The 15,774-nt window shown below is 39.1% G+C and overlaps 4 non-coding genes across 4 annotated transcripts; all 4 read right to left on the bottom strand.

Moving 5' to 3' along the window:
• Nucleotides 1-350: 350 nt before the first annotated feature.
• LOC145677390 (5S ribosomal RNA) lies at nucleotides 351-469 on the bottom strand. The gene has a single exon (XR_014129806.1). It is a non-coding gene; the product is annotated as a 5S ribosomal RNA (ribosomal RNA).
• Nucleotides 470-646: 177 nt separating this feature from the next.
• On the bottom strand, nucleotides 647-765 carry LOC145677387 (5S ribosomal RNA). The gene has a single exon (XR_014129803.1). It is a non-coding gene; the product is annotated as a 5S ribosomal RNA (ribosomal RNA).
• A 14,381-nt stretch (nucleotides 766-15,146) lies between these two features.
• On the bottom strand, nucleotides 15,147-15,265 carry LOC145677389 (5S ribosomal RNA). The gene has a single exon (XR_014129805.1). It is a non-coding gene; the product is annotated as a 5S ribosomal RNA (ribosomal RNA).
• A 177-nt stretch (nucleotides 15,266-15,442) lies between these two features.
• Nucleotides 15,443-15,561, bottom strand: LOC145677386 (5S ribosomal RNA). The gene has a single exon (XR_014129802.1). It is a non-coding gene; the product is annotated as a 5S ribosomal RNA (ribosomal RNA).
• Nucleotides 15,562-15,774: the final 213 nt, after the last annotated feature.

The raw sequence follows: 15,774 nt of genomic DNA, 5'->3' as shown, positions 1-15,774 counted from the left end.
GTTCCCTTGATCCCTATTTACTAGGCCCCTACTGTGTAGGATCCGCGTGCTTGTATACGAAAGGCATTTACTCGCCGGAGATCTACACTTAGTCATAATAATTTACTTTTAAAAAGTGGTAATACATTCCGTGTTAAGTATAGTAGTAGGTGCACACGGATCGGAAATCAGGTTATTTTAATGTGCCGTGCAAATAAACAGGCTGTTAGTGTAAGAAATAGTGGGTATAACGCTTAGAATATCGATTAATCGCTATGAAATAATGTTGATAAATTATCTCTTGAAAGTACTATAAAATTAATGTTTCTAGTATTTTCGTACTTGAAGGATAATGAAATTTGAAAAAGAGATGCCAACAGCACCTGGTGTTCCCAGGCGGTCACCCATCCAAGTACTGACCAGGCCCGATGCTGCTTGACTTCGGTGATCGGACGAGAACCGGTATATTCAGCATGGTATGGCCGTTGGCGAATGCATATGGCTTCGAGTGAGTTATTGTAGCTACGTAGGTTTGTCGGTGAATACTCAAAAAGACCAGCGCGTGGAAAGCGTTGCTAATTGTTTTAAGTAATGCATGATTACGAAATTATCGTGGTGAACGATGTGAGAATATTCGTCTTTGTGAAAAACAAAATTAGAAAAAGTATACCAACAGCACCTGGTGTTCCCAGGCGGTCACCCATCCAAGTACTGACCAGGCCCGATGCTGCTTGACTTCGGTGATCGGACGAGAACCGGTATATTCAGCATGGTATGGCCGTTGGCAACTACCTTTTCTTCAATGTCCTGTTAAGGAAGTATGTTTTAAGTAAGAATTGACATTATTAACTATAAAGGCAAGCATATTAACGTCGTTAACATTACTTGGAATATACTAATATTCGAATAAATATTTGAATGTTCGAATGATGAGTGATTCGGATGTTCATAGTGCCACTGTGTCCTATCGAGTTTACTATCACGAACCACGTATGAAATTGTATATAAATAAATAAAAATAAATCCTTTATTAAGTATTGATTACAGGAAAAAGGCAAACTTACATTCTTTAATGTACACAATGAAATGTATGAAAGATATTTTTAAGATATGTTTCACTTACCCTTTATAACGCAAGGTAGTTTTCAGTGTAGCATTCTCTTCAGCTGCGAGATAACGTAAGGCAGATGATCATTCAGTCGTGAAGCACTAAAATGTAATATACATTTTAACTATTATCGATAAGAATTATTTACTGCAGGGATGCAAATAAAGTGAGGCAAATTAGTAAATAAAAACCGATACTGTAACTGATAATATAATTAGTTGTATCTGTATTAGTTGTATATACAGTAATCGCACGATTATCCGCGGAGTTGGATGTTGGCATAATCGCGCATAATCAGCAGTATGAGCAGAAAAGGGAAATGAAATGAAATATTTAGATTTACGTCGCATACTTATACCGGTTACGCTAAAGGAGACGGTGATGATGAGTACTGAATGAAGAAAGTGGGAGGAAACGGGAGAAACCCGAGAAAACCCATGAGCACGGTCTTTATGCACGACAAAGTTCACACGGCACGAGCTGGGATTGAATCAGGGACCCCAAGCACCGGAGGCCAAAAAACGGACAAAAAGTCTTTCGTGCAACTTTCGTTTTCGGTAAAAAGTTTACACATAATTTAGAAAGAGTAGTTTTCTGGTCTTTTTATTTCACAAGTTGGTTCATGTCTATATTTTTTACATGCATAAAAAATTTTTCAACTCCCTTGCTTATTTCCTGTTAAAGACCTCTACCTCTGATTGTATTTTTTGCACATATTCTTATTGTTTTCAGACAACATTTCTAAAAGCGTAATTTATCGTCAGCAAGAAAAGAAAAGGAAAGCCTCGGATAGTGGAATGTGTACTGTATATATATATATATATATATATATATATATATATATATACGTATTAGTATATAGTTTTATTTTATACGTCTCCTATTATTACACAATGTGCAGATATTGTCAAAGCGCAAGTAAATATGTATAACTCCCCGTTCTGCACTTAATAACTTGAAAGAAGTTCGGGGAAGGTAGTGTAACAGAAAGTGCAAACAGAAATGAGGGTTTAAAGGCATTTAATATTATTCCGTAGTAGTATGATTTTTTGTAAAAAAAAAAATATATATATATATATATATATATCTAAACATACATATTCAATGATATAGTAAGAGGTTAGCAGCACTGATAGAACTGCAGAAAGTACAAAACCGTTAATAAGAAAGAGAGAGAGATGGTGGCCGCTTTTGTGCTTTTCATTGGCTAATTCCGAATTGCGCGCGAATACGTACGAGATTTCTTTCTTTTTCCTCTTCGCAGCCCAGATGTTGCCAATTAGAAGTTTTTAGTACTACATTTGTATGAAAATGTTGCCTTTAAGAAATGTGGTTTGCATACAGAGAAAAGAGCAAAATGAATATTTACCTTAGTGGGCATGAAAAAAGACGAAACATTTTGCAAGATGGACACACGAACTTCCTTAATGCAGGCGTTCAGTACATTATTGTAAAGAAAAAAACACTAAAAAGAATTACTTCAATATCCCTAGCAACATTCAACAATTCATAGAGAAAAATCTTTATTTTGAGAACAATGGAAAACTATGTAATTGTAGATAACTACTAAATTTAATGATTAAGGAAAACGTTTAGGCCCGGCCCTTCAGAAAGAAAGTGCACAGAATATTCTCTCATGGAAGCAATTGCAAAATCAACATTTTGTTTGCAGTTATAATTAGAGGATCTATATACAGGGTGTTCGAAAAAGAATGTATCCTCTTGAAAGAAAATATTCTCTGGGCCCCTAATCCTTTATATACCGAAAGGAAGTTTGTATAGCATTTTTTCTTACCTTCGTTAGAAGAATTGAAAGTGACTACTATCGTGACACGGGAGATATTTAATCGATAGTCGAATTACTCACATACTCGAATGAACACGTCTCTTGTAAGGAGAGGAAAGGCTTCTGTGATCCGCTATCGCAGCTGTGTCATATCTGCAGAGAATGTTAGGACACAAACGTGATCTTTGAGAGCCTCGTGAAAAGAAGTCGCATAGTATCATGTGTGGAGACATCGGGGCCATCTGAAGAACGCTTCATCATTAGGACCAAGGGCGAGTTACGAAACACTCTGGGATATATTTATTAACATAACTTCTCGTCATTCTGCAAGTGTGGTGGAGCTCCATCCTATTGGAAAAGGAAACCTCGGGAGCCCTCTTCATGTGTAGGTATCGTTCACATCTGAAGCATGTGAAGATAGATTACTGTACTATCGTGTACCTAAAATCATTTTCTACGAATACGAACATGTCTACACTGAAGGCAGTGCAGCTCTTTTTCTCTTTTTTTTGGTCATGTATTGTAACGCGGGGCAATGCACACAATAACATGTAATGTTGTGTATCATCATAAAGGGCCAGGGCGATGATTGGATCTTGATGGACGTGGAGAACTGATAGGTGATGTGAGTGGTATTGTGATCTATGGTTGTATGTTTACTGATGAATGCATAAGGAGAGGTGAAGGGGTTGCCTTTTTTTTTATGTCGATCGGGAGGGAAGCGATTGGGAAACTTTTGACTTTGTTTTTCAACCGAATATATTGATTGAATAGGTCGCCGACAATTTTACGGGGCGTCACGTCGTTGCCTTTTTCATGTCGATCGCGAGCGAAGCGAGCGTTTTTTTTTTTTTTTTTTTTTTTTTTTTTTTTTTTTTTTACCGACAATATGTATTGAATCGGTTGCCAACACCTTTAGGGGCGCGTCACGTCCTTCTTTCTGTGCTGATCGCGAGCGAAGCGAGCGCGAAATTTTTGACTTTTTTTTTTTTTTTTTTTTTTTTTTTTACCCACAATATTTATTCAATCGGTCGCCAACACTTTTAGGGGTGCGTCACGTCCTCTTTTCTCTGCTGATCGCGAGCGAAGCGAGCGCGAAATTTTGACCTTTTTTTCTCTTTTTAATTCTTTTTTTTCTTTAAGAAAAAATATTGATTTCATAGGTCGCGAACATTTTTACGGGATGCAACATCGTTTATTTGTTTTTCCAACCGTCTTTCTGTCTTGAGCCCCCGCCAAGTTAACTTTATGGTGGACAAAAACTATGTGCGGTGGGTTACCGCGGGGTTCTCCCGTTTCCTCCCACTTTCTTCATTCCACCACCATTTCAATCATTTCTCATAATCAGCGCCTCTTTTAGCCTAAGCGGCATAACGTGGGACGTAAAACAAAGATTTCCTTTAGTTGCTTTCTGTCTTGATTACGAGCGCGAAATTTTTTACTTTTTTTTTCTTTCTTTTGATATTATTCATTTAATAGGACGGCAACACCTTTACGGGCCGCCGCGTCGTCGTTTACACTTCTTCAGCCCATATTCTTTCTGCTTGTTCGTTTTCCGGCATCTTGTTATCACCGCCCGCGGCAATGCCTATGTCTTTCATCGCTTTTTGAAGCAAATCTTTAATAAATATGCACTCTCACATTTGTACTAATATGCATACCACAGTGGATAGACTGTAACTAGGAAAGCAGAAGCCTGCATATCATATTATTTAACAGTTGAAAGTGAACTGTCATTTTAAGTTTGATTTTGATCAGATGAGTGCAGTTCAACTCGTCGACAATTGTGAAGATTCTCGAGGTTAGGGACCATCCATTTTGTGCTTTGTAATGAAAATGGCTGCAGCCAAACTTCTCTGATCTGAATGAAACTTGGCATGATGATACATCTTGACCTGCTCTACAAGTTTATTTAGTATTTTCCGTTGCGCAGGCTTTTGCTTCTCCAGGTTCTCCCATGGAACTGAGAAACGTATTCAGTCGAACTTCTGCGGTAAGTCAGTATATCATCCTGAGAAGTTTGATCGAGATAGCAGAGGTTCGACTATTCGTTTTTCAATTCCATGTGATATTACAACACGGTGAACTAAATTTATATAGAAACACTTTGATTTTGTTTTGTTTTTTGCTAGCATTAAACTGAGAAAATGTTATTCAATAGACAGAGAACACCACTCAAAGAAAAGTACATCATAAGAATATATATATGGTTGCTGTGGTTCTCGGTTTAATTTGCTAGTTAAGAAACTTGCTCTAAATAAGTACATCTTACAGGTGAAAAACTAAGCCAGGCGATAGAATTAAATATAAAGTTATACACTTTTATTTTACGTTTACTAGTGTTGGGTTACTACTGTAAAATAAGTCAGTATATATGAAAGATAACTGTATTAGGTACTATTTTCCACCGGCGGTGTATTCTTGCATAGTGTACTTAATGTTTACAAGCGGGGCGCTACTAGTATGGATGCATGACAAGTGCTATTGAAACTCGAAAACTAACTGGTTTCCACTACCCTTGCTTATACGTATACCCGCGTCGCCTTCGCTCCTGTTCACTTTGGACGCACATTCTTGCTATCGCTCAGGCCCCCAGCTTTCTCCTGTTTTGGCTCCCTTAAATAGTATTCGTGCTTTTTATTGGCCACCTGGCAAAGCACTTGTAATGATTTTACACCAGTAACTCTAAAATACATGTGTATTACTTTATTTAATTCTGTCGTCTGCAGAATTTTTTTTTTTTTCGTACAAATATGCCTTTTCATGCAGAACACTGAATTTTGCCTGTAAATTTTTGAGAATATGCTGTGACGAAACTTGAGCACCGTTCTTCTTTTCTTTCTTATCACGAGTCTTCTTTAGCCTAATGAGCACAATCATCACACGATAACGACTATTCTTTTCATTTAACTTGTAAACAAGTTGAACTAATAATAATAATTGATGTACAAAGGAGAAGTGTCCTACATATTTGAGGTAAAAAATAAAATAAATATACTTCTACTTCATCCGTGTTTACAAAGTTAAATGTTATCGATTTACAAAAAATGGTCACCTATCCACACACTGACCAGGCTCGACACTGCTTGACCATACATATTAAAACATCGGTCCCACTGAATACACAAGTAGTAAGCACATTCACATAAAAATAATTAGGATTACAGTATATAAAATGCGTTAATTAAAATAGCAAATGCCTTACCTTATCACAGGCGATCCAAAGCCACTGCACATCATCTGCTACGCACACTATATTCCTCCAATATTTCACTCACTTCCTATATCACGCAACAGAAAATATTAATAAAATTCACTTAGCAACATTTTCATTTTTAATCAACAATACGTATAACAATTAAGAATAAAATTAATTGTGAGCACATTGTTATAATTAGAATACTGTTTTTATTCGTTTACAAATATGGGATTAATATAGAGCTGGCAGCAACAATATATACAACTCATCCTGTATGTATCGTAAATCCTAACTTGAGAAGACATCTCTGACGCAAACAATGAGACAAGAAATCAAATACTATATCCGACACATTTGGGGTTTATTGAACTTCAATGTTGGAAGATACCACCTTGTCGGTAGTACAAATGTAATATCCTTACAACACGCGGAACTTTTGCCAGGCATATCTAGGAATTTGGGAAGATTAATTGATATCCTTAATGTGCAATGTATGATTATGACGCATTGTTATGTACACGCAGACGGAACCAGGACAATCTATAGATGACATTTGCACTGTGTTTGGACAATTTGTTCGCAGAAAATAACCGTTTTTGTCTATGAATACTTGAGAACATGGAAGGTATGAGATATACATTTTATGCGCAAATATTATAATACAAATCATTGTTAGTTTGGTGGATGCGTGAAAGAAAGAAAAGGAGTAGATTTTTGCAGACGTCCGGATATAAAGCGAGAACTGAGAATACGCATCTATAACATCTATTTTCTTTGTGTTAATGATATCGATGAACTAAACGGGGAAACTAAAATACAACTGTTTGCAGTATAATTCGAAGTATAGTCAAGTGCAGAGGCGTACTCACGGGGTGTCCACCGGGTGCGGACTCCTCGCAAAAGTTCCTAAGTGAACATACATTTGCAGACTTTCTCATTAAATGTAGTTATTAACAGGGAAAATATTGATGTATCATCAATATAAATCTGATCTTACACTTCATCTGTACTCTGTCTGTATCATGTTTTTGTGAAAAAGTAAGTGGAATATTTATCGTGTTTTCGAATGCAGAATAATAGTATATAGACATAGTGGCTTGTAGTATTGGAACCTTGCCCCCCGAAGCTTGGATCCCTTAGAAGAAAAAAAAATGCATGCGCGCCTGGTGAAATGGTTAACGAATTCAGTTCACTCGATGAATCGACAGATAGTAATACACATTTCGACAGATCGACAGCATTCGACAGATACAGACATATGAAAGTAGCACAAGAATTAGGCGAAAGTCCGTGCGTTTCCTCAATTCACGTAGGAAACAACAGAAAATATCAACTACCATAAAATAATCCGTATATATATTTAATTTATTTGGAATAAAATAAATATAGAAACAACCTGTTCATACATAACTACGGTAAGTGCGTTAATTGCTAACGTAAGAACAAATATGAAACAAGGCACAAAATAAAAAAGAAAAATAAAGTTAAAGGGAATAAATATTTAGGCTTGATTGTCATTCGTATTAAGAAGCTGGGTAATAAAATGTTAAAATCTACAGAAAATTATGAAATTAAATCAGGATTTGAAATAAAAGTCTATACATTGGAAGTAGGCCAGGGAGTTTGCAAGGCAGATGTGTGCGACACGCGTTACTTTATAGATTCCCTTCATTGAACTATAGTAAGCAGTACGAAGATGGTACTTTGCGTATAATCACAGGAAGGATTGAAGTTAATTACCATGGTAATATAATTATTTATTGATAAGTATTTCCATGTTAAATTATGAAAATTATAAGCACAAGGAGGGTGAAAAAGTAGTGTGACCGACTTAGCAATGACTGAAACATAAAATAGAAAAGCGAATAAAAACAAATGCCTTTTGAGTTATGTGGAATAAAGTTTCTTCTAGCCAGTAAGGAAGAATAGGATCTGGTGCATTCATTGAATACCTGAAAAAAATCGTTTATCAAAATAGAAGGAAACACACTTATCGTTGTGGCAACTACGAACTTCTGTTTACCTCAGCCCGCCTCAGCAAGTGCTTTCTATCCGGTCCGCGCTCCGTAACCAAACTCAACGCTGCCTGCTAGCGAAAATTTCATTCTTCAGTATCGTTGAGTTTATTGCAGAAAGCAATGGCAGATACGGCATCAGCACCTGCAGCCCCGGCACAGGCTTCTCCTAAGAAGTCTGCAAAGCCTAAGAAACCAAAAACAACACCTTCTCATCCAAGAACATCAGAAATGGTGAACAACGCCATCAAGAATTTGAAGGAAAGGGGAGGAAGTTCACTGCAAGCTATTAAGAAATACATCTCTCAGAACTACAAAGTGGATGCCGAGAAGCTTGCTCCATTTATCAAGAAATACTTGAGAAGTGCAGTTGCTTCTGGGTCTTTGGTTCAGACCAAGGGAAAAGGTGCATCTGGATCGTTTAAGCTTAGTGCTTCATCGCTGAAGGAGAAGCCTGAAGGTGGATCTTCAACCAAGGCGAAACGATCAGCATCAAAGGAGAAGAAGCCTGCGAAAAAGCCAGCAGCTAAACGTCCCAAGAAGACTGGTGAAAAGAAAAAGGCTGCTGCTCCCAAACCTAAGAAATCACCATCTAAAGTGAAGAAGGCAAAAACTCCCAAGAAGCCAAAGGCCCCGAAGCCAAAGAAGGCTACAGCAAAACCGAAAAGTGCTAAGAAGGCTGCACCAAAGAAGAAGTAAATGTGTCAGTAAATCATCTGACATTTTAAAACGGCTCTTTTTAGAGCCATCAAATACTTTGAGAAGAGTAAAATTGTGCTTTTCCTATCATTATCACATGTTCATTCATAGCAATGTATAGTATACACGCAAGGGACTTTGAGTTTTCTTTTTAACCGAAGCACTTCTTGATGTAAGTGCTTTATAACAGAGGGGAATTGAGGGTGGGGAAAGAAAGCTTTCACGGGTGTCAAGAATGGTGTACTCGAAAAAAAATGGGGAACACATTACGTAATGTCAATTTGTGATCACTTACTTTTTCCTTGTTCCTATCTTCAAGTAGCGAAACAGTACAGAAAACGCACTTAATGCATTTGTTAGAAAAACTTTTGCAGGCTGACTGGGTTCGATTCTCGGTGGGAGCTCAAATGTTTCGCATTGCACGTTAATAAGTAGGTCCACGTTTGAAACAGCCTTGCTGCTGAAAGGGACACTAAACTAAAATCAACTCTTTTCAAGGCTGGGGTGAAAGAAATGTTCGAACTTATTACAACTCGTGAAAGTGAAGTAGACTATGTTTCAATTTAACGTCGTACTATTATGATTTTTATGATAAAGGAGACGGGTGATTACGCCTAATGAATGATGGAAATACTGGTGTAATGAGAAAGTGTTAGGAAAAGGGAACACGCTAATAACCACGGATACCGTCTTATAATTCGTAATATTGCTATAAAGAAAAATAGTAACACCAGCAGAAATGTAGGTGTACAATTGAACTGATGTTAAGTACAAACAGACACTTAAAGAAAGTTTAGTTTAACGTTTGCATTCAACAGCAGCGACCTCTGACAAAATAATATTACTTTTGCTACCTTGGAAGAAGTACATATTTCGCCTGCGAGTTCTATCAGATTAATAACGTTGAGAAGGGCAAACAGTGGTTGAATCGAAGTTAAGTTATGCAACATATGGCAAAATCGAACCCTTGACCACATAAAACGAAGATAATCAATCGGTAAACATAGGGGAAAACTAAAGAATATACTTGAAAGATAGGATGATATACGAAACGACAGGAAAACGAAGGTAGATGTATTAACTATGCAACATACGGCGTGAGAATTTAAAAAAAAAAGATAACAAGTATGGACAAGATCCTTGTTAGGATAACAGCATCTCTAAGTAGTGTATTGGTCCTAAAAAGGACCGTTTTTGAACTCAGTGCCAGAACTTCAAACTTAAGCACGTTCCCCACGGATGCGGCGAGCAAGCTGAATGTCCTTAGGCATGATTGTGACTCTCTTTGCGTGAATAGCACACAAGTTGGTGTCTTCGAAAAGCCCTACAAGGTAAGCTTCACTTGCCTCCTGTAAAGCCATGACAGCTGAGCTTTGGAAGCGAAGATCTGTCTTGAAATCTTGTGCAATTTCTCGGACGAGTCGTTGGAAGGGCAGCTTGCGGATGAGCAATTCAGTGCTCTTCTGGTAACGACGAATTTCTCGGAGAGCCACAGTACCAGGCCTGTAACGATGGGGCTTTTTCACTCCACCGGTAGCTGGAGCACTCTTTCTTGCAGCTTTGGTGGCAAGCTGCTTTCGAGGAGCTTTGCCTCCAGTAGATTTCCTAGCTGTCTGCTTGGTACGTGCCATTGCAACTGTCACGACTTGTTTCAAATAATTGCGCGCTGAATGAAGTCAAGTTATATAAAGAGCAAAACCGTTAAATCAAGCTATTTCTCATTGGATAAAGTCAGTCGAAAAGGACAGTTCTCATTGGCTTAGACACGTTTTGTGTTTTTCCTCCGTGCTTTCCCTGCATGATCGAAGGAACAAAACCACGAGTCTTGGGCTGCTTGGGCTTGTATTTCTCGTGTGTGGTGAGCGAAGCAGTAACATATCGAAATGACAGGACGTGGAAAAGGAGGCAAGGGTCTTGGCAAAGGAGGTGCCAAGCGCCACCGTAAAGTTCTTCGTGACAACATCCAGGGTATCACCAAACCCGCTATTAGGCGTCTTGCTCGCCGTGGTGGTGTGAAGCGTATCTCTGGTCTCATTTATGAAGAGACCCGAGGAGTATTGAAAGTATTCCTGGAGAACGTAATCAGAGATGCTGTTACATACACAGAACACGCCAAGAGGAAGACAGTGACAGCTATGGATGTTGTGTATGCCTTGAAGAGGCAAGGAAGAACCCTGTACGGTTTCGGAGGTTAAGTTGGGGTTCCTCCTATTTTGGATATAAAATTGGCATAAACGGCTCTTTTCAGAGCCAACAAATTTATATAAAGGGAAAGATTTACTTTGTGCGATTTTCTGTTAGATTATAAGAATTCGTGTAACTACATTAAAGCCTTTTGATGCACACTAAATTACAGACGTAGAGAGATTAATTTGAGAAAATCATACGTTTTTTTTTACATTATGTACGTTCATGTATACGTATTCATATCATGTAGCAGTATTAATGCTGGAGAAGGGGTTCTGGTTGGAAATTGGCGATTTGTTGGAAGTAGCGAGCATGAGAGATGCGAAACGCAAGTCGGAATTTCTGTTCTGACAGTAGGATGTACGTATAGAGGCTTATACAACTTCTATACTGTGCTGTGAGGGGCGAATAATGCGTTAGAAACCTGAATCTTGTCCTTTATCTTGTTTACGTGGTCTTGGGTTCGATTTCTTTCTTTTGCGGTAGTGTCTATTGTGATTTACATGTAAATTAATGACACTTCGTAGCGGGTTACTAAAATAAAGAGTAATACAAATATGAGATGTAGGTTAATGCATTGTATACTTCACATTATTTACTAAAGAAAGGCAGTAGTTACAAGAAACCTAGGCTCGCTCGTTGGGCACAGTAGCAAATGAGTTCTGAGATCAGAGAATAAGAGTAGTTGCGTATTACAAACCATATACATATAACACATATCACACAAATATGAATATCGACCTTGCAAAGAATAAATCGTACTTAAGTGTGCATTTAATGTCATTACTATGTTGCAAAAGAAATTTAGGAAAGTTTTCTGATCCGCTCTGTTCATGATGTCATTGGGGCATAGTAATGAACAATAATAAATGTCGAGAACATATTGAACAGAGTAATTTCAGCCAAGCCAACGCAAGAGAGAAACATGAGTGCTTTAAGAATGTTGGAAATTCCTTTGTCTAGCATGAAGTACATGAGAATATGTGGTATGAGGTTTTCTTCCATTGCTGAGAATCTGGGCTCGACTGTCCTGTCCTCTGGGTAATATGAGCCCGATGTACGCAAATATCAAAAAAATGTAGCTAGCGACAATACAAAAGGTAATGATCTTATAATTAATAATGTAGTGGGAACTAAGCACATCGCTGTTTGGAGTATTCTAAAGTTAGTGTGACTTCCTATGGGCTTCAATTACGATCGACGACTACACATATACTAATTAATCGAATAGCAGCGAGAATTTCGAATGAAACTAAGCAACTATCTCAGACACTTTTGATGAGTCTGTATATCGAAAACAATTCATTTCAATCGTAAATCTCCTCTATAAAGGGGTTTGTGGCCCTCATAAGGGCCGATTTGTATGAGATATAGGTCTTACATTTATGCCTTCTTCTCAGTTTTCTTGGGCAGAAGTACAGCTTGAATGTTGGGCAAAACACCACCCTGAGCGATTGTAACTCCAGACAACAACTTGTTTAATTCCTCGTCGTTACGGATAGCTAACTGCAGATGACGTGGAATAATCCTAGTCTTCTTGTTGTCACGAGCAGCGTTGCCTGCCAACTCAAGAACTTCAGCTGCCAGGTATTCCATGACTGCAGCCAAATACACGGGAGCGCCAGCACCAACTCGTTCGGCATAGTTACCCTTTCGCAAAAGACGATGGATTCTGCCTACTGGGAATTGAAGGCCAGCCCTGCTGGAGCGGGACTTGCTCTTTCCCTTGACTTTTCCACCTTTGCCGCGACCAGACATTGTTCAATATTCTTTCGTAATAAGATGAGAGGAAAAATTGCGGCCTCCACAGGTTCCACAGGTTATCTTGACAAATTGGTCGAGTTGGAGTTCCGGGCTATAAGCCCCTGCCTCTTATATGAGATGATAATCCATTTGAAGTGACGGCATGTGAAGTGATGACCAAATCAGCCACTGTCGCTGATCGCCAGGGAATGTGGATTCTGGTAGAAGTCCTGTATGATGCCTGGGGAGCTGTGAGTCCGGTCGTTGCTGTTGAGAGAGTTTTAGCGCTGGAAGCTGAGACGAGTCTTGATTGGCAGCAGCGATGACCAATGAGGCGGCCTGGAGTGGCCCTCATAAGGGTGTGGTCCTGAATGTATGGAAAGAACGTGATTAATTGAAGAATTCACTAAGCATGTCAATGAAGATTGACAGCTTGCTGAACAGGTCTTGTTCTTCTTTCAGTTTCGGCATATACTTCTTGAGGAGAGGGAGTAATTTGAAGAGTTCAAAGTCCTTTAAGAGTTGAAGAAGGTCCTTTAAGGAATTGGCAGCAGTGTCTTCGGATGCTGAAGGAGATGTATCTTTCGTTGGAAGAGAAGGCCAGGAGGTCCGGTCATCTGTACTGGAAAAGGGCTTGGTGGGCTTCGTGGTTGGTTGTGTCGTGGGAGTCGGCGTGGTTTCTGAAGAAGCGGTCTTGTTGGTTTTCCCCTGGAGTAGGCGTTGAAGTTTAGGACATCCTGAGTAATTAGCAGGGTGATCTCCCGTGCAATTGACGCATTTAGCAGGCGTGAGTGAGTCTCGTTTGTTGCACTCAAAAGTCCAGTGGGCACCGGCACATTTGACACAGCGAGGTTGTGCATTACAAGTACTTTGGCCGTGGCCAAAACGTTGGCACTTGTAGCATTGCAAATAGGCTTTAGAACGATACTGTTCAATACGGATCTTCATGTGAAGTAGGAGGTCTTCCTTGAAAATTGATGTGGCTCGCAAGGTTTTCCTCATTGTCACTAAGAAAAGGGGAAAGAAAGTTTTCCCGAACGGGTCTTGTGTGTTCCGTTTAGATAGTTGGATGACTGAAAGGACTGGATAACCTTTGTCCTTCAGTTCAGAAATGATGTCATCAACATTGGTGTCAAGAGGCAAATGACGAATCACTGCTTTGACAACGTCATTCTTTTTCTGAATTTCCGTTGCGTATTCAAGCTTTTCTTCTGAGCAAATTTCTTGTATAACAGAAAAGTCTTCCTGCAGAGTACACTTGATCTTGATGAAGCCTTTCATAAAGCGAAAGGTGGGGGTTTCCTTACACTTCCGCTGCATCTTAGCTATGAGTGCGTAGCCTCGATAATATGGGCAGTTGTAGATGTACATCCAAGTTTTGGATGTGTCATTGGTAGCATCCATCGGTTCTGGGTCGCTGTTGGCTCCACCCATGAATCAAGTCAGTTTTGTTACTACTTCAAGCGTGCACCCGAGTGCATCAAATGAAAAGCAAGGCAGTTGGCGCGAATTGAAACACGTACTGTAATTTAAATGAAGTCGATAAATCGGCGGACACATCTAATTTTGCTGAACGAGTGAGTCATCATGCCACCAAAAACTAGCGGAAAGGCTGCAAAGAAGGCTGGTAAAGCCCAAAAGAATATCTCCAAGGGAGATAAGAAGAAGAAGAGGAGGAGGAAGGAGAGCTATGCCATTTACATCTACAAAGTTTTGAAGCAAGTGCATCCTGACACTGGCATATCTAGCAAAGCTATGAGTATCATGAACAGCTTTGTTAATGACATCTTCGAGCGTATTGCTGCTGAAGCTTCTCGTTTGGCCCATTACAATAAGCGGTCAACTATCACCAGCCGGGAAATCCAAACAGCTGTGCGCCTTCTTTTGCCTGGTGAACTTGCCAAGCACGCTGTAAGTGAGGGTACGAAGGCTGTTACCAAGTACACAAGCTCTAAGTAAAAATCTTCTTCAAGATTTTTCATTTCAAACGGTCCTTGTCAGGACCAACACATTATTCGAAAGAGTTAAATCACGAAATTTGCTTCATTCTGTTATGTAGAAACACGTTGAAATCCAATTTCTATATGCTGTTAGTAAAAAAGTAAAGCACATAGCGGAGATGTGTCGTGCTTGTATACGAAAGGCATTTACTCGCCGGAGATCTACACTTAGTCATAATAATTTACTTTTAAAAAGTGGTAATACATTCCGTGTTAAGTATAGTAGTAGGTGCACACGGATCGGAAATCAGGTTATTTTAATGTGCCGTGCAAATAAACAGGCTGTTAGTGTAAGAAATAGTGGGTATAACGCTTAGAATATCGATTAATCGCTATGAAATAATGTTGATAAATTATCTCTTGAAAGTACTATAAAATTAATGTTTCTAGTATTTTCGTACTTGAAGGATAATGAAATTTGAAAAAGAGATGCCAACAGCACCTGGTGTTCCCAGGCGGTCACCCATCCAAGTACTGACCAGGCCCGATGCTGCTTGACTTCGGTGATCGGACGAGAACCGGTATATTCAGCATGGTATGGCCGTTGGCGAATGCATATGGCTTCGAGTGAGTTATTGTAGCTACGTAGGTTTGTCGGTGAATACTCAAAAAGACCAGCGCGTGGAAAGCGTTGCTAATTGTTTTAAGTAATGCATGATTACGAAATTATCGTGGTGAACGATGTGAGAATATTCGTCTTTGTGAAAAACAAAATTAGAAAAAGTATACCAACAGCACCTGGTGTTCCCAGGCGGTCACCCATCCAAGTACTGACCAGGCCCGATGCTGCTTGACTTCGGTGATCGGACGAGAACCGGTATATTCAGCATGGTATGGCCGTTGGCAACTACCTTTTCTTCAATGTCCTGTTAAGGAAGTATGTTTTAAGTAAGAATTGACATTATTAACTATAAAGGCAAGCATATTAACGTCGTTAACATTACTTGGAATATACTAATATTCGAATAAATATTTGAATGTTCGAATGATGAGTGATTCGGATGTTCATAGTGCCACTGTGTCCTATCGAGTTTACTATCACGAACCACGTATGAAAT

The sequence above is a fragment of the Thermobia domestica genome, unplaced genomic scaffold (genome assembly GCF_964235325.1).
Source record: "Thermobia domestica unplaced genomic scaffold, izTheDome1.hap1.1 HAP1_SCAFFOLD_825, whole genome shotgun sequence".
Classification (NCBI taxonomy): Eukaryota; Metazoa; Arthropoda; class Insecta; order Zygentoma; family Lepismatidae; genus Thermobia; species Thermobia domestica.
This window is presented reverse-complemented; position numbering and strand designations above follow the sequence as displayed.